Source organism: Sphaerodactylus townsendi, linkage group LG09 (assembly GCF_021028975.2).
Source record: "Sphaerodactylus townsendi isolate TG3544 linkage group LG09, MPM_Stown_v2.3, whole genome shotgun sequence".
NCBI classification, from domain to species: domain Eukaryota; kingdom Metazoa; phylum Chordata; class Lepidosauria; order Squamata; family Sphaerodactylidae; genus Sphaerodactylus; species Sphaerodactylus townsendi.
In genome coordinates, this window is record NC_059433.1 from 6,654,823 (window position 1) to 6,676,314 (window position 21,492).

The window sequence follows — 21,492 nt, forward strand, 5'->3', positions numbered from 1 at the left end:
TTGGGCATCAGCCACCTGGAGCACAGGCACTAGGCCCACCAGCCGAGTCCTCCCTGCTCACCGTGATGTGCGCACATCATGCTCAGTGAACCAGGCCAGCCTAGATGTGTGTGTGTGTGTGTGGGGGGGGTGATTTTCCACCCCCACATGACGAACTCTGTGTGCGCGTTCCCACAGAGAGGGCTCCGAGTGCCACCTCTGGCACCCATGACATGGGTTCACCATCACTATGTTAATAATTAAGTCTGCCATATCTTAGGATACTTGAATCTTCAGTCTGGAGACGGGACCCCTGAATGTACATAGTAGCTCTTTCTACAAACCTGAAAAAGAAACACACTAGGTTTGTAGAAAAATTTGCAGAGAGAGAGAGAGAGAGAGAGAGAGAGAGAGAGAGAAAGAGAGAGAGAGAGTGTTAAAAGTTCCCCAAAAGGTAAAAGAAGCACTTGTAGGCAAGGTGAGACAGATGGTGGCACACAGCCTGGCCAAACACTACAAGGAGGCAAATCTGATGCTGAGATATGGAAGGACACCGTCAGGTATGGCTATAAAAACTCTAGATTAGGTTTTTATTTCGGCAGTCCTTTGTCAAGCCATTAATTCTTGTACAAAGTATTCTTTTTCTTACTCCTCTAGGAGCACAACTGTTTTTTCTTACACTGGATAGTTTCCAAACTGAATTTCAAGTTTCATTTGAATGGCTCTTCTTTAAATAGTCCTTCTCTCTGGATATCAGGATCTACCTGTTGTACACCTGCCTTGATTATTATGGTGGAGATATGGAAGGAAGCACCCAGGCCACTCGAGATGAGGCTAGCTAGCATAACCGCAGCTTGTAGGTTTTTTGGGGCAAGGGTGAATCTTGCAAAAATGCAAAGAGAATAAAACATTCCCTCCCTCCGTCCCTCCGTCCCTCCGTCCCTGCCTCCCTGCCTCCCTGCCTCCCTGCCTCCCTCCCTCCCTCCCTCCCTTCCTTCCTTCCTCCCTTCCTCCCTCCCTCCCTTCCTTCCTTCCTTCCTTCCTTCCTTCCTTCCTCCCTTCCTTCCTTCCTTCCTTCCTTCCTTCCTTCCTTCCTTCCTTCCTCCCTCCTCCCTCCCTCCCCCCTCCCTCCCTCCCTCCCTCCCTCCCTCCCTCCCTCCCTTCCTTCCTTCCTTCCTTCCTTCCTTCCTTCCTTCCTTCCTTCCTTCCTTCCTTCCTTCCTTCCTTCCTTCCTTCCTTCCTTCCTTCCTTCCTTCCTTCCTTCCCTTTTCATTCAACAACACATTATGTAGTAACATGAAACTTAGCAACACAATGAAACAATCATCTTGTAAAGTTTAACAATCAACATTTCCATCTTCACCCCTAATGTGCATTTCTTTCCTCTTGTTGGTGGCCCAGAAAGTCTCCAGCTGACTGCTCTGCGCACTGGCTTTGAAGATGCGGGTCCCAAGAGGACTCCGCACTAGACAAATGCAGCCTTGAAACAATAAATTCTAAAATGTACAATTCATAACAAAAGTCTCCTTTCTTACTTCCCATAAACACAGCATGATTATCTTAAACAAGGTGTTAAGAGCCTGAAATTAAATTTCAAGCTCTGGCCCCTTCCGCACACGCAAAATAATGCATTTTCAAACCACTTTCACAACTGTTTGCAAGTGGATTTTGCTATTCCGCACAGCTTCAAAGAGCACTGAAAGCAGTTTGAAAGTGCATTATTCTGCATGTGCAGAATGAGCCTCTCAGTTGGGCAGTCCAGTTTGGCTCTTCTGCTTTCCAAACACCCTACATCTTCTGCCTCGAAAGCATGAACTTTTGGGGCTTGGCCATAAAAATCTAGAGAATACCTAACTTGACTGTACAGGTGTGTCACTCCCCCCACCCCCACAACAAAAATGAAACAATTCTTTATATATTCATTCATTTTTGAGCAGCATTTGTGAGCAGCAGTGGCATAGGAGGTTAAGAGCTCGTGTATCTAATCTGGAGGAACCGGGTTTGATTCCCAGCTCTGCCGCCTGAGCTGTGGAGGCTTATCTGGGGAATTCAGATTAGCTTGTGCACTCCCACACACGCCAGCTGGGTGACCTTGGGCTAGTCACAGCTTCTTGGAGCTCTCTCAGCCCCACCCACCTCACAGGGTGTTTGTTGTGAGGGGGGAAGGGCAAGGAGATTGTAAGCCCCTTTGAGTCTCCTGCAGGAGAGAAAGGGGGGATATAAATCCAAACTCTTCTTCTTCTTGTCCTCTTCTTTTTAAAAATGCAATCCAGTCATGTGTGGTGCTGTGTGTTATATAATCATCAAATAATTGCAAAAATGACTCAAACATATGAAGATAGGTTCAAATACAATTAATTAATCGACTTCCCGCTAAACTAACCAGAACTCAGTTCTGTATGTTCCTATCTCATCAACAACAACAGCAGCAAGAGCTTCTACACAGACTGGTGTCCAGGTTGGTTACATAGAGCTGATTTCATTCTGCCTTGGAACAACTTAAAAGGTTTATGGACGAAATTACTAAAAGGTTATTACATGTACCACTAGCCTTTTGAAGTATAAACAAGATCCGTTCACAAACCGGTTCCAATTAGCATGGTGGGCAGTAGATGGATGAACGTGTTTCCTGCTTGTACACTGTGATTTCTTAATGTGAAGCACTATGGTTTATACAGTGAATCTCAATTGTTAAGCAACACTGCGTTTTTTGAGTGGTTCACATAATACACTTGAAAATCACTTTACTTTTGATTATAACTTCGTTTTTTGAAGTTGGACAGTTTGTTGCTGGGAGTCATTTTCAGTGTAAGGTTCATACACCACCTGCTGTTTGACACTGACCCCCACTTATTTACTATGGTGTATTTTTATCAAACCTCGGATCTGGAAATCACGGAAACTGTAGATTTGTCCTAAAGCCTTTATTTCAGAGTGTAGGTAACGTTGTAAAAAAAGGGGAATCTGGCAATTCCCGTGCAAACCCACTACCTATATCCCTTTGCCCCCTCCCACCGAGCCAAACGGCTCCTGCTCCCCTCTACAAACTACAAAGCATTTACTACAAAGCATTGCGAGCAAAGACCTTCCTTTGATACGATCTGTGTCCAGGATACCCTGGAACGCCCAGGGGAAGACACCGGACTTTTGCTCCACATCAGAGGATGGTAAGCTGTTGGAGGACAGCCCAAATGGTGGCCACATGCTCTGATTCCGACTGGGAGTAAATCAGTACATTGTCCAAATACACCACCACCCCTTTGACCAAAAACTCCTCAAGCACCTCGTTAATTAAGCTCATAAAAATCCCAGGAGCTCCAGATAAACCAAATGGAAGCACGTGGTAAGCAATAAGCAAACTGTCCCATCTCTGTGTTAAAAGCCATCAAGTGCCCTTGGCAATCCACACCCAGTAGTAGGCTTCCCTCAAGTCCAATTTGGTGAAGATTTGCCCTGCCCCAAGCAGCTCAACAGGTCTTTGATCAGCGGCAGCAGGTATTTATTACACGTGGAGACTGCATTCAGTCCCCAGTAGTCAGTGCACAACCATAGGGTGCCATCCTTTGTCCTCACAAAGAGCACCGGCGCCGCAAAGTCACGGGTCACCTGCTTAATTAAACCCCACTTCAGATTCTTATCTAAGAACTCCTGCTGCGCTTGGGTTTCAGAGGGACTCATGGGGTAAAGCCGACCTTTGGGGAGTTTGACACCTGGCAACAGTTTGATCTTACAGTCCGTTTTGCAGTGGGGCACTCCCTTTCCTCGAACACATGGCGGAGGTCCTGATACAGGAAGGGGATGGCCGGGGCCTCCAGCGAACCCCCCCGCCAACACCTGCAGCCCCCTTCCTCCACTGGGGGGGTCACAGGGGCCAGCCGCTAGGATGAATTGCAGTGTGTTGGTAGACCAGGTGATGTGAGGGTCATGCTCGTGGAGCCAGGGCACCCCTAGGACCAAGGCATACTTGGCCACTGCAGCAACAATGAAACTCTGCCGCTCCCAGTGCCTCCTGCGACAGATCAAGGTGGGCTCCATCTTATGCGTGGCCGGGGCGACACCCAGCACCCCACCGTCGATTTGCTCGAATTGGATGGGCCGATGTAGGGGGATCCGCTTCAGCTCCAATTGGCACACAAGCGCCGGCTGCATTAGGCAACGGTGCAGCCCAAGTTGACCAGTGCTTGAGTTTGGATTTCAGTCCTGCAAGCCTGGTTGGAAACCACTACTAGGAGGAGGAATGGTTTATTGGAGCCACTCACCCGTGAGTTCGTGCCTTTGGATGGGACCTGGCTGCAGGCGTGCTTCAGGGCAGGTCGCTGTCGTTTCCCATCGACCCATCCCTGGATTCCAGGTCGCCCGCTTCCTCGGAGGCCGAACTTGCATCACACACATCCACTTGCAGCCTTGTCCCTTTCTTGGAAAGAAAATACCCTGGGGCGCCAAGGGGAAGACACCGGACTTTTGCCCCACATCAGAGGATGGTAAACTGCCTCCCCCTGGCCTTCCTGCCATTGACACTGACAGGCTCAGTCCTGACAATTTTTTCCCGAAGAACTGATCTTGGTTGTCTAGAGGTGAACTGTAATAGTGAGAAATAACCAGGTTGACAACTGACTCCTGGGGATCACCTTGGCTCTCAAGTGGAAGTCACCCTAGCGCAGAAAGAGAGGGCACAGGCACCAGTTCCTCCCACTTTTCTGCCTCCCTGATTGACTTTTCTTGAAAACGTGCTTCCCCCTGTATTTTTCTATCCCATTTCAACGGGGCCACTTGGCACACTACCTGTATTGCTTAATAAACCCTGTTCAAAGGAGAGCCATAATGCTCGCCAGGTTTAATGTTATGCCTTCTGCCTTGTTACATGGCAGATTTAATAAGCAAGAAAATGGCTAAAAGATTGTGCCCATGTAACGATGGCTCAGTTGAATCTCTGGCCCACCAATTACTTCACTGTCTCAGATTCAAGGAAATCAGATCCAAATATGTGAATCTCACTCCTTTACATTTACCCGATCTCCCCGATTTAATTAGATTACACTACTTGTTGGACAACCCTGATCCTTCTCTCTGTATGATAGTGGCAGACTTTCTCCTGGAAATTACTAAATGCCAGTAGATTTCCTTCGTCCTAACATGTATATCCTGTATTGTATATGCTTTTTAATCTGTTTTTATTATTGTTGTACTGTTGTCTATGCCAATAAAGGCTTGCTTCTCTTGCTGATTGACTTTTCAAGCAATCATCAGTGTCAGGAGAAAACCTGCATAGTTTTCAAAAAAGCTTCTTTTGCCTGGTCACCTGGAAGCAATACATACTTAACATAGATGAACAGCTGTACGAAAGTATACAAGGAGACCTATTGGACTAGAGCAATTGTCCAGCTATGCCTCAATCCTCTTTCCCACAGTGGCTGCAGAAGGAGCAGTCTGCAGGGCTTTCCTATTGCGATCCAGAGCCTTCCCCATCATTTCCTCCAGCAATGGATCCTCTAAGATACTCTATCTCTGGCTGAACCTCCAAGAAATCATCTAAATTGTCTTTCTAGCCCTTCCCAGTTCTTGCCAGCAGTAGGATTTGGCAGTACAGGTCTTTCTAGTTAATTACCCCCCAGTTTCCTCTTGGCACTATTATCTAGTCAAGCTAACCTGAAAACTGTTGTCGAGATAGTTGTTTTTGCAGCAGTGGAATGACAGGGGAATCAGATGCGCATGAACAAGATTATGAGCCAGTGTATATAGCTGACTTATTCCAAATGAGGCATTTTTAGAAACCAACTAATTGGTTTTGAAGATCAGTTTCATTCCAGTGGACGGCTATAAGACCCTGAAAGGCAAGTTTGCTGCCTTTTCACGTTTAGCATTTTGGATGCACTTATTTAATATTGAATGCATTGTTTGTGCAGTTTTGAATAGTTTCAGTCCGAAATTTGTTTGTGAGTATGTGCATCTTTCTGCATATTTATATGGAAAGGTCAACACTCAGCTGATTCTTAATGCCCAAAGAAAGGTGTGGTATCAAATGGCTCTTTACCAGATTTCCCGTTGTGTGTTTGTGTATGCTTGCCTGCAACTCTATCTGCACATAATTATGTTTCTCTTGCATTGTTATAATGGAGGGGTCAGTTGGGCTTTATAAGCATTTTTTTAATGCACACTGGATTGTCGCCATGGAGTTTGTGCTAGCAGAACAGCCTACAGGTTAGTGGACATTTTTTCCACAGAAGCAAAACAGATTTTGTTTAAAATACTGGAGAACGTATGACATACAAACATAAAGGCTGCAAAGGTTATAGGGCTCAAATAATTTGTATATTTGGCTTGTCACATTTATGGAAGGATCCATAATTACATATTAGTGAATCATAACCATCTCTAGGACAGAATATATTAGCTACGCTAAGAGTACCAAATCGCCATTTGAGCTAGAAAGGGAAGAGTCTTTTAACCAGCTGAATGTGTGTTTGTCAATCATATCATATTATTTGAGGCTATCAGTCCTCTCCCTCCTAACCTGTTAATTAATTAGATTTAAATAAATATGCACGTTGCCAGATCTTTACTTTCAATGCCTTGTTGAGATATGGGGAAAATGCAAGACAGCATGTGCAGGGTGCTAATCAAAACATTAGCTATCACTTAGGGAAACATCCACCTTTATTTTTGAAAATGATCTTAAATAGTAAAATATCACTATCAACACAAGCTCAAAGATAAGCAGTAAATTTTGCGCTCACTGATTCAAATTGGCCCTGCCAATAAACAGACTAAAATTTCCATCGATGCACTGATTAAATTAGTCAGTCTGATTACGCTGACTAGATCTTGCAAATCTAGTGGGCAGTGGGAGGTTAGGAAACAAAATGTAGCACTCCAAACATTTCACTTGGAGTGAAAGCAAACCTTATTTTAATGCCTCCCCTTCTCCTGTTTCACTATTCCATCCTGTAATTCTTGATGTATGAAATACATTAAGGAGAGCCCCTCAAAAATTAAAGGATGTTACCAATGCTAAGTTGGTAAGAGCCAATGAGGGGGATGCCAGCCTTCAGGTGGGACCTGAGAATGGCTAGAATTACATCTTATCTCGACTACAGAAGAAAATGGGTGCTTTGGAGGGAGGAGGAGGAGGAGGAGGAGTTTCGATTTATACCCCCTTTCTCTCATGTAAGGAGACTCAAGGTAGCTTACAAACTCCTTCCCTTCCTCTCCCCACAACAGCCACCTTGCGAGGTAGGTGGGGCTGAGAGAGAGTCCTGAAGGAACTGTGACTGGCCCAAGGTCACCCAGCAGGCTTCATGAATAGGAGCAGGGAAACAAATCCAGTTCACAAGATAAGAATCCACCCCGTATGTGGAGGAGTGGGGAATCAATCCCAGTTGTCCAGATTAGAATCCACTTGTTCTTAACCACTGTACCATGCTGGCTCTCATAGTGGATCCTATGTCATTGTATTCCACTGAAGTCCCTGTTGTCCTCATGTGCCATCACAAAATCTTAAGGAGTTTCCCAGCCTAAAGCTGGTAACCCTGTCTGATAATGAGTGAAAGGATCTGGAGTTCCGGATTGTTTCCAAGGTGTTGGTATTGACCTTTAAGGCCTTACGCGGCATGGGGCCCTCATACCTACGGGACCGCATCACCCCTTATGTCCCACATAGGCCACTGCGGTCGACTGCAGCAGAACTTCTGGTGATCCCTGGCCCTGTGACGATGAGGCGGGCCTCGACCAGGGCCAGGGCCTTTACGGCTCTGCCCCCTTCCTCCAGCTGTCCGGGCCCTGTGGAACCTTAGTGAGTTCCGCAGGGCCTGTAAGACGGAGCTATTCCACCGGGCTTTTGGAGAGGCCGGCCGTGGCCCTACTGCCTCGCACCGAATCTGAGGCTGCCTGTTTCCAACTTTCCTATTCTGGTTGGGCCTGGTCTACTGATGCCATCATGGGCCCTGCCTATTCCCTCCCTCCTTCTGGCCTTAGTTCGGGCGCCTGTTTTAAACAACTTTCGTTTTAAAAACTTTTGTTGTTTTAATTTATTGCTGCATAGGTTTTAAGGGGTTTAAGTTTTATGTTGTTGATCTGCTGTTCGTTAGAACAGCCGTATTGTGAGCCGCCTCCAGCCTTTCAGGGATGAGGCGGCCTATAAGTTTAATTAATAAATAAAAATAAATAAAGCTCCTCACCATCTGTTGACTAACCCAGCGATGCTAACAGTGGCACCAGGAAGCAGTGAGATATTGAAGGCAGCACGTTGGGTACCAAAGTTTGGGAGCAGCAGTGGCGTAGGAGGTTAAGAGCTCGTGTATCTAATCTGGAGGAACCGGGTTTGATTCCCAGCTCTGCCGCCTGAGCTGTGGAGGCTTATCTGGGGAATTCAGAATAGCCTGTACACTCCCACACACGCCAGCTGGGTGACCTTGGGCTAGTCACAGCTTCTCGGAGCTCTCTCAGCCCCACCCACCTCACAGTGTGTTTGTTGTGAGGGGGGAAGGGCAAGGAGATTGTAAGCCCCTTTGAGTCTCCTGCAGAAGAGAAAGGGGGGACATAAATCCAAACTCCTCCTCCTCCTCCTCCTCCTTCTTCCTCTTCCTCTTCCTCTTCCTCTTCCTCTTCCTCTTCCTCTTCCTCTTCCTCTTCCTCTTCCTCTTCCTCTTCCTCTTCCTCTTCCTCTTCCTCTTCTTCTTCTTCTTCTAAATCTGCCCTCTAGTGTTTTGTGCTTGTCCCAAGAACTGTATATCATCAGTCCTGGTTCTCTAATTCTAGTTGTCTGCTGAACTGTAATGTCAATACTTGGAGAGGGTGAGCCGTGGTGGAGAAGGAAGGAGCTGTACTTTGGGTTTTATAGGGCTGTTGCTGGCATCAGATGCTGACTTCTGTTTGCCTGTGGTTTTGCAGCCCACTTGTTTAGTAAAAGCTGGCGATCACAAGCTGTTTTTCACAAAGAATAGTGGATGACCCTGGAGCTTTGGATAATATTCCTCTTTAGACGCATTTGTCAACGCAGCCTCTTTTGCTGGCACGGACCCTAACTCATGGGCTTGACGAACTGCTTTGCAATACCTTGAGTGTGATAGGTGCCGTATATAAACCAAATTCTGTTCTCCTTTTCAAAACGACTCATAAAAATGTCACCCATTTAAGTGAGTGTTTATACAGAGGTGCATGTGTGCATACAAACCTTTACAGTGGAAGGCGTGCGTGTTTTGTTAAACGAGCCACGGATAGCATGAAATAGAATGAAGACAGAAACTTTCAAACTCAAGACCTTCTCAACTACTTTACAAATCAGGGGATTAGAAGCTGGTAATACAAGGATTGCGGGCAAATACATACATGTGTTTGCACATTATTCACAATACACTGGATTCATGCTGTAATTAAGCCACGGGGCACAGTATTTTGCTATATTGGTATTAATGGATTTTCTGTCTCGCTTTCTAGTGCATTAAAGTGCCTTACACTGAATCAGGCTGTTTGTCTATCAAGAACAATATTGCTGACTCTGGCTAGCAGTGGCTCTCTCTGTCATATCATAAGAACATAAGAACGAGCCTGCTGGATCAGACTAGAGTCCATCTAGTCCAGCACTCTGCTACTCGCAGTGGCCCACCAGGTGCCTTTGGGAGCTCACATGCAGGAGGTGAAAGCAATGGCCTTCTGCTGCTGCTGCTCCCGAGCATCTGGTCTGCTAAGGCATTTGCAATCTGAGATCAAGGAGGATCAAGATTGGTAGCCATAGATCGACTTCTCCTCCATCATCTCTACCTGGCCCTTTTAACTGGAGATGTTGGGAAGCAAAACAGGCACTCTGGCAATGGACAACCGAACTCAAACCTTTGCACCCACCATCATTTTAATTTATTTTATTTTATTAAATTTAATACCCCGCCTTCCCCAGTCTAAGCCAGGCCCGGGGTGGTGGGGGGTGGTGAGGCGGGCTTGCATATATGATTCCAATACATCGATCATAAAAACAGAACCCAAAAATACCTTATAAATAGTTAAAACTATAAAATAAAACAATACATAAAGATAGCCACTAAAAGATATCCAAAAACTTTCAGGCTGCCTAGATTCTAATAATCAGCTCCGTCCCATTATACATTCAAATCCTAACTATTAGGATATGGGGAGGAGGGGGAGGGAAGCTGCCTCAGCCAAATGTTTCTGTCTTACAGGCTCTGCAGAATTGATTGAGTTCCTGCAGGGCCCTGACATCACCGGGCAAAGAATTCCACCAGGTTTGAACTAGGGCCAACAAAGCTGAAAAAATCCTGGCTCTGGTCAAGGCTAGCCAGGTGTCTTTGGGATCAGGGACTGTCAGGAGGTTAGTACCAGAAGAGCAAAGGACCCTCTGGGACAATATAAGGAGATGCAGTCTCACAGATACAAAGGTCCCAGACCTTGTGATTCAGTGTAAGGCAACTCCATGCATTCCAGGTGTCTGGAACTATACTATGATTAATCGAAAGCCATGAGCCAGATCCCACACTACTCCACTAACGTTCAAACAAGTAACTCATATGGGATTCAGGAATTCCACCTTCATCTCAGTGGATTCAGGAAGATGTGGCTTATATTTAGAAATGTTGTTGTTGTTGTTGTTGTTGTTGTTGTTGTTGTTAATTCGATTTGATAAACCACCCTACCCCCAGAGGGCTCAGGGCGGAGTACAACAACAAACAACAACACAATAAAACAAATCAAATAGCCCCAGTTAAAATATACAATATCTTAAAACTATAGCAGCAGTAGCCTTCAATAAATAATTAATAATAGGTGACGTCTGGCATCCAACCCCAGTGATCAGACCCTGGGAGGGAGGGGGTTGGCAGATGGTCAGGAGTTGAGTATAGCCAGTGCAAGCAGGGGCAAGGCACGAAGGGGCGGGTTTCCAGCTGTCAGCCCCCCCAAAGCCTCCGCTGGTGGAACAACACAGTTTTGCAGGCCCTGCGGAACTCTCCAAGGTCCTGCAGGGCCCTAACTGCTGGAGGAAGAGCGTTCCACCAGGCAGGGGCCAGGGCAGTAAATAATTCACACATTCAGTTATTTGATCATTCTAAGAGTGACATGAGGTATATTTTAGGGAAGCTGTTGTCACCTGTTAATGGACAAAATGAATTTGGGATAAAAAAAGGAACTGTTGTCTGATCTTATCTAAGCAACTCTGGTACTCCACAACTGACTCTCGGTGAGCTAGGATTGCCCACCTCCAAATGAGGCCAGGAGATTTCTGGGAGCTACGGCTGAACATGGCTTCTTTGGAGAGTGGACTCTATGGCATTATATTGTGCTGCCCCCAAATCTCCAGGGATTCCCCATCCCAGAGTAGGTAATCCTATTACAGTCCCTCCCAGTGAGCAATTTCAGGTAGAAGGTTATCAGAGGTGGTTTGTCGTTGCCTTCCTCCTCACAGTCTTCTGGGGTGATCTTCCATCCAAATATTGACCACGCTCAACTCTGCTTATCCCAAGACCTGACAAAATCAGACAAACTGGGCTGATCAGTCTACTAATTTGGACAATCCCACCTTTCAAAATCCAATATAGACTTAAAAGCAAACGTTTGTTTCTAAGAAGTCATCTCCGTACTGATTTTTTCATCTGTTTTTTGTATCCTGCTGATGTAGTTTTCACTAGAACACTACATTGTAGTGAATCACTTTAAAAAACACAGTTGAATTATTGTCACCCACACACCAATGAGAGCTAGAAAGCAGTCGGCCAATCAATAGGAGGAAGTAATAACATTTTCCCAGACAAATACATTGTTAAAGTGAGATATTATATGTTTTTGGAGAAGCATCTAAAGATGAAATGACTATAAAATGACTGTTGAACCCTATATGTATTCACCTTTTTATTACTTGGGGCCTACTGGGCTCCTTGCTATATTTTACATTCTGCTCTTTTGTCTGCAAAGTCAAATGAGCAAGAGCTGAATTTATGGGGATTATGCAAAGCTGATCAGGGTAACTTCTTGTGAAATTTCTTGCACTCTGTAGCAGTGGTCCTCAACAAGTCTTGCAACTGAATTCAGTTGAAATGAAATCAAATTTCAACCAAACATGTACCAAGATGGCACCCACTAAGTGGCAGGTGTTGTAATGAGCTCCTCTTTTTTTATGGATGCTACAATTTAGACTGCTTTAAGCCTCCCAGATTTTTAAAACTTAAGAACATAAGAACAAGCCAGCTGGATCAGACCAGAGTCCATCTAGTCCAGCACTCTGCTACTCGCAGTGGCCCACCAGGTGCCTTTGGGAGCTCACATGCAGGATGTGAAAGCAATGGCCTTCTGCGACTTGCCTTCTGCCCTTTGTGTGGCAGACTTTTTCCTAGGACCTTGTTTTGTTATTAACTTAGTTTTATTTTTGTAAGCCAAGAACTGGTGCAGGCTTGTCAGCAATTAACCTCTAAGGAAGCATAGACATCAAAATGGTCACATTAGTTACTGGGGATTTGACGTTCTAACTAAAAAATTATCAGAATCTTGAACTGGGAATTCCAGAAGGTGTGTTTCAGGGTCCATTTTTTGAGTACTTTTAATAAGTGGTTTCAATGCACAGACTTTGTAAATGGATAAAAATGGGGTCATATTGGCTTAGATTACCCTACAGGTCTCTAAGCTCTTTCATATGAGAGCTTGATGGCATTGCTGGGTACGTGGCTAGGCAAATGGCCTTCACACAACTTATGGATCAGGTCCTCCACTTTCTAGCTCCTCATCTGTGCTGTGGTGAAAAGCTTCCTGATTGCCCAGGCCCAATGTGGAACTCCTTGCGTTCAGTGCCAATCTCCTGTCCTTACAGAATTTAGGAGAAAAAAATGGCCTTCATAATGATGCTCTAGGAATTTCTCCTTGTCTCTATGGTTTTTATCATAGAGATTAAGAGACTTCTAGAGGAACCCCAGGAAATGACATCACATCATCCCTCAATTCTACCCTTCCAGGCACTCCCACAATCCCCTGCTGTTTGTTGAGGCAGTGTTAGGACTCCTAGAAGGAGGTAGACTTAGGGATGGCCGAGAGGATCAAATCATGTTTGGGAGGCACTAAGTTCAGTCAGGAACTGGACCCTCCACACTGGGGATGGGGTGAGCATTGTGGAATTTGGTCCAGGGGCTTATGGACACCCAGTGACATTATAAGGCATTTGAAGGGGCGTAGAGGTTGACATTATAAGGCATTATAAGACAGTGACATTATAAGGCATTTGAAGGGGCCTAAGGTTGCACGCTCCAGACTGCAACCTTAACTGGAGATTTTGGGGGTGGTGCCTGAGGACAGTTGAGTCTATGGAGTGGAGAGACCTCTGTGGTATACCAGGCCAGACGCCTTCCAACGCAGCCATTTTCTCCAAGGGAACAGGTCTCTATTGCCTGAAGATCAGCTGTAATAACAGGAGATCTGAAGTCACCACCTGGAGGTTGGGACCCCTAGGTGTGCCAGGTACTTTTCAGATGTCTAGCAAATACCTCCTTAAATGTATCACTTTTAACCCAATCAAATACAACTTAGAGAAAGGATTGGGTCACCAGATACAGGCTGTGGTGTGGGGCTTATTTGCTCCAGAGGGATTCTTCATCGGCAGCTGGAGTGCTGTGATATTGGGCACATCGTGTGTGATATTGGGCACATCGGCTTGCTAAACACACCTTTGCTGCAACCATGAGGGCCGAACATATCCCACACCTACCATGATAGCAATGAAGTCATTCAAAAGAACTTCCCTCTTCAAATATCTAAAATGCACTGGATATTTAGTATGTTCTATTGCAAACGCCCATGACTTGTGAACCAATTTTCAGTTAAGTGAAAATCTACAGGTTGTGAGGTAGATTCTGTCACCCATGGTGTAGACATTTTGCAAATGTGATCTTTTATAGAATATAAATATGTTTAGCATGAGACGTTGAAGCTTGTGACTAAGTTGAAGTGGTGACTAAGGGTCAGGCCTGCACCATTCTCGGCCTGGCAGCTTGACATGTCCACACCAAGGTCACACATGGCTCTGCCATTGTCATCGCCCAAGGCTAAGGAGGCCTCCCCCTGCTTGCATGGAACTAGTCAATAGTGCTTAAAGGTTCATTCTTATCTGCCTTTCTCCAAAGGAGTGAACTCTCTGTCCTAAACAATGCCTCTGTTCCCACCGTCTTTTCTCATGCTGATATCATGGGAATGAGAGGGTGGGGGGATCATGCGTTGAACCTTTCTGTAACTTACAGACAGTGGTGGAATCCAAAAATTTTAGTTACAGGTTCCCATGGTGGTGGGATTCAAACTGTGGCGTAGCGCCAGTGTGGCTGGGCAGGGCACGATGGGGGCGTGGCCGGGCATTCCAGGGGCGGGGCATTCCTGGGCAGGGCTGTGGCAAAAACGCAGCTGCTGCGCCAGTCCTTGGGCGGGAAATGAATGTGCGCAGGCTGCCACGCACGCCGATGCACCTCCTGCTAGACTGCTTCAAGTTCTGCGTGCTACTGCTGAGAGGAGGGGCATAACTAAGGCAAAAATCACGTGGCAAAATTACCAATTAGTAACCCCCTCTCGGCACATACAAATAATTAGTAACCTACTCTCGGGAACCTATGAGAACCTGCTGGATCCCACCTCTGCTTACAGATACATAACGAGGCCACAGAGCCAAACTTTCGTTTCAGCTATCTGAGTCTTGGGTTGACACAGTTCCAATAAAGCTCTTGAAACTTTCTCGAGTCTCGTTTGATGACCCGAGTAGCAGACCCTTACACTAAGTCATGCCAAGTGGGTTGACATAATTGTTTGGAATCAACTAACTAATAATACGTTACTGATTAATAATACTTCATGAGCACATCAGAAGACCTGTGAGAGTGAATGCTACAAAACATGTGTCAACCTTCAGTGTGTCATAGGACACTTTTTTGCTTGAACCACCAAGATAAAACTCATGGCCAATATGCTAAGCAGAACATCTTACCCTATATAACTGGGCAACATGTAAAGTGTCGCAACAACAAATCCACAGCCAATAAGCGATCAGGACTGTCCACTTGCCCATTGGTGGAGGGTTCATTTCACCAGCCAATCCCCTTCCTGCCTCCACCTGCAACCAAGAAGCAAGGCATTCACAACAACCACCAGGTCAATGGCGTCAAGCTGCCAACAACCACCAGCTCCATGCCGGCAAACCACCTTCTTCGTTGGTTTGGCAAAAGTCCTCCCACACTCTCCCCACGCCCTCTCTCCCAGACAAAAGCTCTCCCATGTCCTCTCTCTACTAAACCACTTGCATAAAAGCCTTCCCACTTCACCCTGCCCTCTACCAGTCCCCAGACTAACCCTAACCCTAACCCAGACTAACCCTAACCCTAACCCAGACTAACCCTAACCCAGACTAGTCCAGGCTTGCTGCTCTGTCCCTGACCCTGGCATCCACCTCATTGCCCTCCTCGCCAGCCTATGCAACAGCCCTTTTGGTTCCCCCTCCTCTCTCAACCCCCATTCCAAGCCAGGTCTGTTGCTATCCTGCCACCTCAAGCATCCACCTCCCCATGACCCCACCAGCCTCCCCACGATCCAAATAAAAAGGGGGACCCACCTAGACTATGGTAAGTTTGCCTTGGGTGCATGCTGGTGTGGGGGTGGACTCTGGGAGGGGGAGAAGAGAGCAGTTGGCAGATTCTCTCCCACCCCCTTTCTAGAGCCCATTGTATTCAAGGCTAGTACATGGTATAAAATGCTGTCAAGCTGTAGTTCATCTGTGTTGACCCCATATGGCTTTCAAGTCAAGGGGCAAACAGAGATGGTTTGCCATTGCCACCCTCAACAATATAGCAGCCCTAGATTTCCTAGATCCGTGGTGGTGAACCTTTGGCACTCCAGATGTTATGGACTACAATTCCTACCAGCCCCTGCCAGCATGGCCAATTTCCCACCCAAATACTAACCAGGACTGACCCTGCTTAGCTTTCACAATCTAACCAGATCAGACTAGATGGGAGCATCCAGGTCAGACTGTAAAAGTGGTGGAAAGAACAATCGATTCGATTTCAAAAACCTTTAATGGCATATAAATAGCTTAACATTAACGTTGCAAGATAATAACAGCCTTTACAACTTCTGACGAGTTAAAATAACACCATTTAAAAATTTAGCCACCGCTTCCAACAGCTCATAGTTGTGGCTGTTTAAAAGATATATAACCTTCTGTTTATCTGTAATGCCTTCACTTCCATGCAGGAAGGGGATTATGTGCTTCTTCCTATCTATCTCATAAAAAGGACAATCCAACAGCATATGAGATACTGTTTCCACAGAACCCATGCAACACGGGCATTTCCTTTCTTTATGTGGAATTCCAAGGTGGCGTCCAAGGCTAAAGGAAGAAGGGGAAAGAACAATCAAATCCAGCCCCATAAGGCTTTTAAGACAAGAGACAAACAGCCTCTACTCGGCAACCTGAATTCACTTGGTCGTCTCCCATCCAAGTCCTAACCAGGGCCAACCCTGATTAGCTTCCGCAATCTGACGAGATCAGGCTACGCCTGAAACATCCAGATCAGGGTGGAAAAAATGGCGGAAAGGGCCATCAAATCACAGCCAATTTATGATTACCCCATAAGATTTTCAAGGCAGGAGACAAACAAAAGTGGTTTGCCCCTCTGCAAAGCACCCCTAGACTTCCTTGGTGGACTCCCACCCAAGTATTAACCACGACTGAGCATGCTTAGCTTCTGGCATCTGACAATACCCAGTGGGCAAAATGTCAGGAGCAAAAACCAGACCACAGCCACCCAGCCTGGAAAATCCACAACACCCTGTATCTTACACCATCTCCTGTATGCTGAAAGTGGTTTGTAAGTTAATCACAATCGAAAAACCACCACAACAGTCAAAGCATTGAAACCACAATGAAAGAACAGACCACGGAAGGATCTGCATATTCATCAGCTGTTGTACGATTATAATCTTTTACTTCCTGGAATGGACAGGAGCACCCAGGAGGTGACTGATGATAAAGCAGCACATGATCCATTGCCAAGAATGAGCTCACTGGCTCCCCCCCCCCCCCCCCCCCCGTGGTCATGAGGTTGCCAGGACCATATGTGAAAGATTTGGAAGTAATTTTGGGATTTTCTTCATTTATACTCTGGCTTTCTCCCAAAAAGGGGACCGAAATCATTCTCTCTTCCATCATAGTCTCACAGCAACCTGCGAAGTAGGTTAGACTGATGGGGTGTGAGTGGCTCAAGGTCACCCCGTGAGCGTCCGTGGAACAAGCAGGGATTCAAACTTGGGTTTCCCAGATCCTAGTTGGACTCTTGAACCACTAAACTACCATATGAAGCTGCTTCTCGCAAGTGTATTCTAATAAAACGAAAGCATTTCCTTTCCAAACACACGCTACTTGGTTTGTGGTGCGGCGGAACAGAAGGTGTTTGTGAAACATATTTTCCGGCCGTTCAAATACTTAAAAGTTCCTCCAAAATATGAACTGGGATGAAATCACATCCTGGTGTCGGTTGCTAGGAAGGTTTGTCTTTTTTGTACACCTTGGCAAATAAAATGAAAGTCCCTTCCAAGAGGCAAACGACAATTCTAAACAGGACGTCAACACTCATCAGGGTATGATTCAGATAGGACAACTGGAGATGGTCCACGACTACAAACATCGGGTGTTTGCGACCGGCTGTGGCGGAGAACAGATGAGAGAGATCTGGGCATACACGCTGAGCAAAACTTCCTTCTTTTGTGATGGACAGAAGATAAAATGGGGAACATCGTATAGTCTCTAGCTGTTACAGGGATTCAACAGAACATACAAGGAATGCTATAAGCTTAGCACACATTACAGTTATTTTGCAAACTAATCTAAAATACTGTGCACAACAGCAATGAGAAGCAAAAGAGTTATGGTGTGATAGCTGTGTGGGAGGAAAGGGGGGAGGAAAAATGAAATTTTTTTCACTGTAGCTTTCTGTATTAACCTATTGCCTTATTATGGAGAAGAGAAAGTATATATTATTGAACTGCCTTCAGTGGACATTTTCATCTCTGCACAGGAGAGCACAAAGCAACTGGTTTCTTCCATCACAGCGTATGTTGTTGTTGTCCAGGTGTTGATATGTATGGAAGAACGACAGATCAGTTCCAAGATTAACTGCTTGCAATTTTGATGATGTGCTCCCCCTTAACTCCTCTATGTAGACTGCAGCAGTTAGCAAATGTTTAACAAGGTCTTCATGTAGATGAAATCAAGGCATTTTGACCAGTTCACAAATTCTATGAGCGACTGAATTCTAAACCCTTGCCTTCCACATGCAGCATTTAATTTTAATAGCATTGTAGCTCACAACCTTGATAAAGTGCACGGTTGGCTATTAACATCTGCTCAGTGTGCTAAAATTATTGCACTTTTTGGGGTGTTTTGGGAGCAGAAAACCTTGGAAATGCAACTCTTTTTTGGTTGTCATCCAGTACTACAGCAATGCCTGTTTTCCTCCTAAGCACCCCACAGATATGTTTTACAATCTACCAAGGGGGGGGAAATAAATCAACTGGAGCGCGCTTGCAAAAGATCACAGAACCTAGAATCAAAAATCAATTGGCCACCTATGCCTTCCCGGTGGGAAATTCTCAAAGTTCAAACAAGACATGCGCCGCTTATCAGAAAAGATCTGAATAGAAAGCTATCACACAACCGTGAGTCACGTTTCTCCTTCGGGAGAATATATGTCTAAAAAGATAAGGCGAAAGACCTCCCGCCTGTTGCTACCCAAATACTCCTCCATCCAAAAAGACAAGACTTCCAAGAATGTTTACAGGTCGGTGCAGTTCACTGGAATATATATTTCATAGTTATGTTGCGTATATTTCACATATCAACCTATGACAGATTTGGGAAAGACCACTTGGAAAAATAAGCTGACAAATATATACACTGGGATTACTGCTAAAATGGAGTATTTGTCTGAATGAAATCCTTTGCTTGGTAGGGGAGCCTGGAATCGACTTTGCAGGCAAGACAACAGGTAAAAGTTGCTTTGGGGGTCTCTTCTTCACATACAGCGATGAGCCTCCCCCTTTGAAAAATGTCTGAACATGCCCTGCCTGCCACCCAAGGGGGGAAAAAGCACAATCTTTACAGGGCACAGAGACGATTCTGTATAATTCAGGATCCACATCACACCTTCATTTGCACACAAACACACAGTGGGGCTCCCGTGTAGCTTCAGGCTTGCTGTCATGGCCCCTGGTTCACCAAAACGACCGGCAGTGTGATCCCTGCATGTTTTTTAAAAAATCACTGGGGGAAAGAAGAGCACCTTTCACTCTTTTCCACTTGCATATTTGCCAAGGTCAGATGCCTGGCCAGACCCCTTCCACATCCTTACCTCTCCTCCAGCATGCCAGAGACTTTCTTGGGAACTTAAGACAAGTTTTCCCACATCTCTCTGTGTGGGATAACCTCCCCCAGCAAGGAACAGCATCCTGACTGCCAGGTTGTAACCCTCCACTTGGATGGATGCAGCATTTACCAGGTCCCCTCTCTTGCTGGATCCTGGATTCCAGCATGCAGACAGCAATCTCATTTCACTGGATCTTTTTTTTAAAAAAAGGAAAGTGAAAAAGGCTTACCTGCTGTATGAAACAGCAGCAGGAATGACGAGAGAGCCAGCCGTGGCAGCAGCAGCAGCAGCAACAGACAACACCAGACAACACTAGCTTGCGCTAAGGGGAAAATCTGGCTGGTACCCCACCGTAGCAACAATCTGCCCTCCCAGGCGTCCTCGGTTTCATTCAGCAAAGACAGAGCAGGGAAAGCAGTCAGGTAGAAACCACTTCCTTACTGGCAGAGGTCATCCCTCTTCTCAGAAACGTCTGGATCTCCCTCTCTCCCTCGCTCTGTGGCTCTCTCTACACATTTACCCTCCCGATCAATACAGCTTTTTAGCAGCAGCTTGAGCCGAACTGCTGCTGATAGTGCCTGGCCAATAGGTACGGAGGATTCCCTTTCTCCCACCCTCCCTCCAAAAGGCACACGCAGAGCATGCATTTTAAATCTTGCGACTTGTGTGGGGAGAAAGTAACGTTAACCCTTCGCGGGGAACCAAAGGAGCCCCTTTGGAATGCTGCTTCTTTGCTATGTGGCATCAGCCCCAGGTGAGCAAAAGTACCTGAGCTGGATTTTGAAAAAAGAATAGAAGTGTTAAGGGGGCAAAGGAGAAAATGTGCAAAAGTATGTGGAACTGGCCAAGTGTTGTTGTGTTTCAAGCATCAAGGGTCACTCACATCCCACCAGCTTTTCTGCCAGTGATCACTGATGCAGAGGATCATGGGACCTGCCTAGATGATGATGGTGGTGGTGAAGAAGAAGAAGAAGAAATTGAATTTACATCCCATCTTTCTTTGTAAGGAGACTCAAGGCACTTTACAATCTCATTTCCCTTCCTCTCCCCACAACAGACATCTTGTGAGGTAGACGGGGCTGAGAGAGTTCCAAAGAACTGTGACGGACCCGAGATCACCCAGCAGGCTTCATGTGGAGGAACAAGGAAACAAATCCAGTTCATCAGATGAGAGTTCATTGCTCATGCGGAGGAGCAGGGAATCAACCCGGTTCTCCATATTAGGGTCCACTGCTCTTAATAACTGCACCATGCTGACTCTAAAGACAATTGGGTCAGGGACTGAGCTCAGGAGGGGAATTTGGTGAGATATGAGTTAAAAAGTTGATGAGATTCAACCCCCTGCACAGGAATGTCACCCACACGGCAACCGACCACTAAAAGCTGAATCCTATGTTGTGAAGTGGCTCTGAGGCATCCAAACTTGCTCACAATGCTGGTTTATTCATGTAAATACTGGACCTTTCCCCACTTACCTTCTGCCACCGTCACTGCACACTACTCACTGCGCGTGTCATTTCTGGCGTGCGCCCGGGCTTCCCCACGACCCCGCGCTCTGTGCAGGGTCATCAAAAAGCACCGTTATCTCCAGCGCCAGGAATGATGCATGCTGAGGGGGCGCGACAGCGGCAGCATCGGGGCGGCTGCGTTGTCGCCGCCCCTGTAGTGGGGAGTGCCGCGGGACCCCGCACTACTTGGCCTGAGTAGTGCGCAGCAGAAGGTAAGTGGGGAAAGGCTCACTAATTCTGTGCTGGGTCCTTACTCTTGGATGAAATAATCCAGCATTTTCAGCATGGACTTGTACAAGACCTCTGTGATCTGAAACAAAAAATTGTCCCATTTCTACTATATCGATTTTTTTTTAAAAAAAGTGGTTCATTTTTAGTGCCATTCTGAACAGAGTTCTTCCAGACCCATTTAAGACAATGGGTTTAAAAGGATGACTTCACTGTTTAGGAGGAGGATGTCAAGCTGCAGTCTTGCTTACGTGTGTGTGACATTCAGAGGTGGCTTGTCATTGCCTGCCTCCACGTGAGTTGAGAGAGTTCTGAGAGAACTGTGACTAGCCCAAAGTCACCCAGCAGGCATCATGTGGAGGAGAGGGGACTCACATCTGGATCTCTAGATTAAA

General features: G+C 46.0%; 1 protein-coding gene across 1 annotated transcript in view; it reads right to left on the minus strand.

Annotated features, from left to right (window-relative positions):
• The window catches only part of CDH12 (cadherin 12), a 966,930-nt gene extending 947,048 nt beyond the window's left edge, over positions 1 to 19,882 (minus strand). The window contains exon 1 of the mRNA XM_048507175.1: positions 19,591 to 19,882. The gene's annotated coding sequence lies outside the window, so the exon portion shown is untranslated. The remainder of the gene's footprint in view (positions 1 to 19,590) is intronic.
• Between the last annotated feature and the right edge of the window lie 1,610 nt (positions 19,883 to 21,492).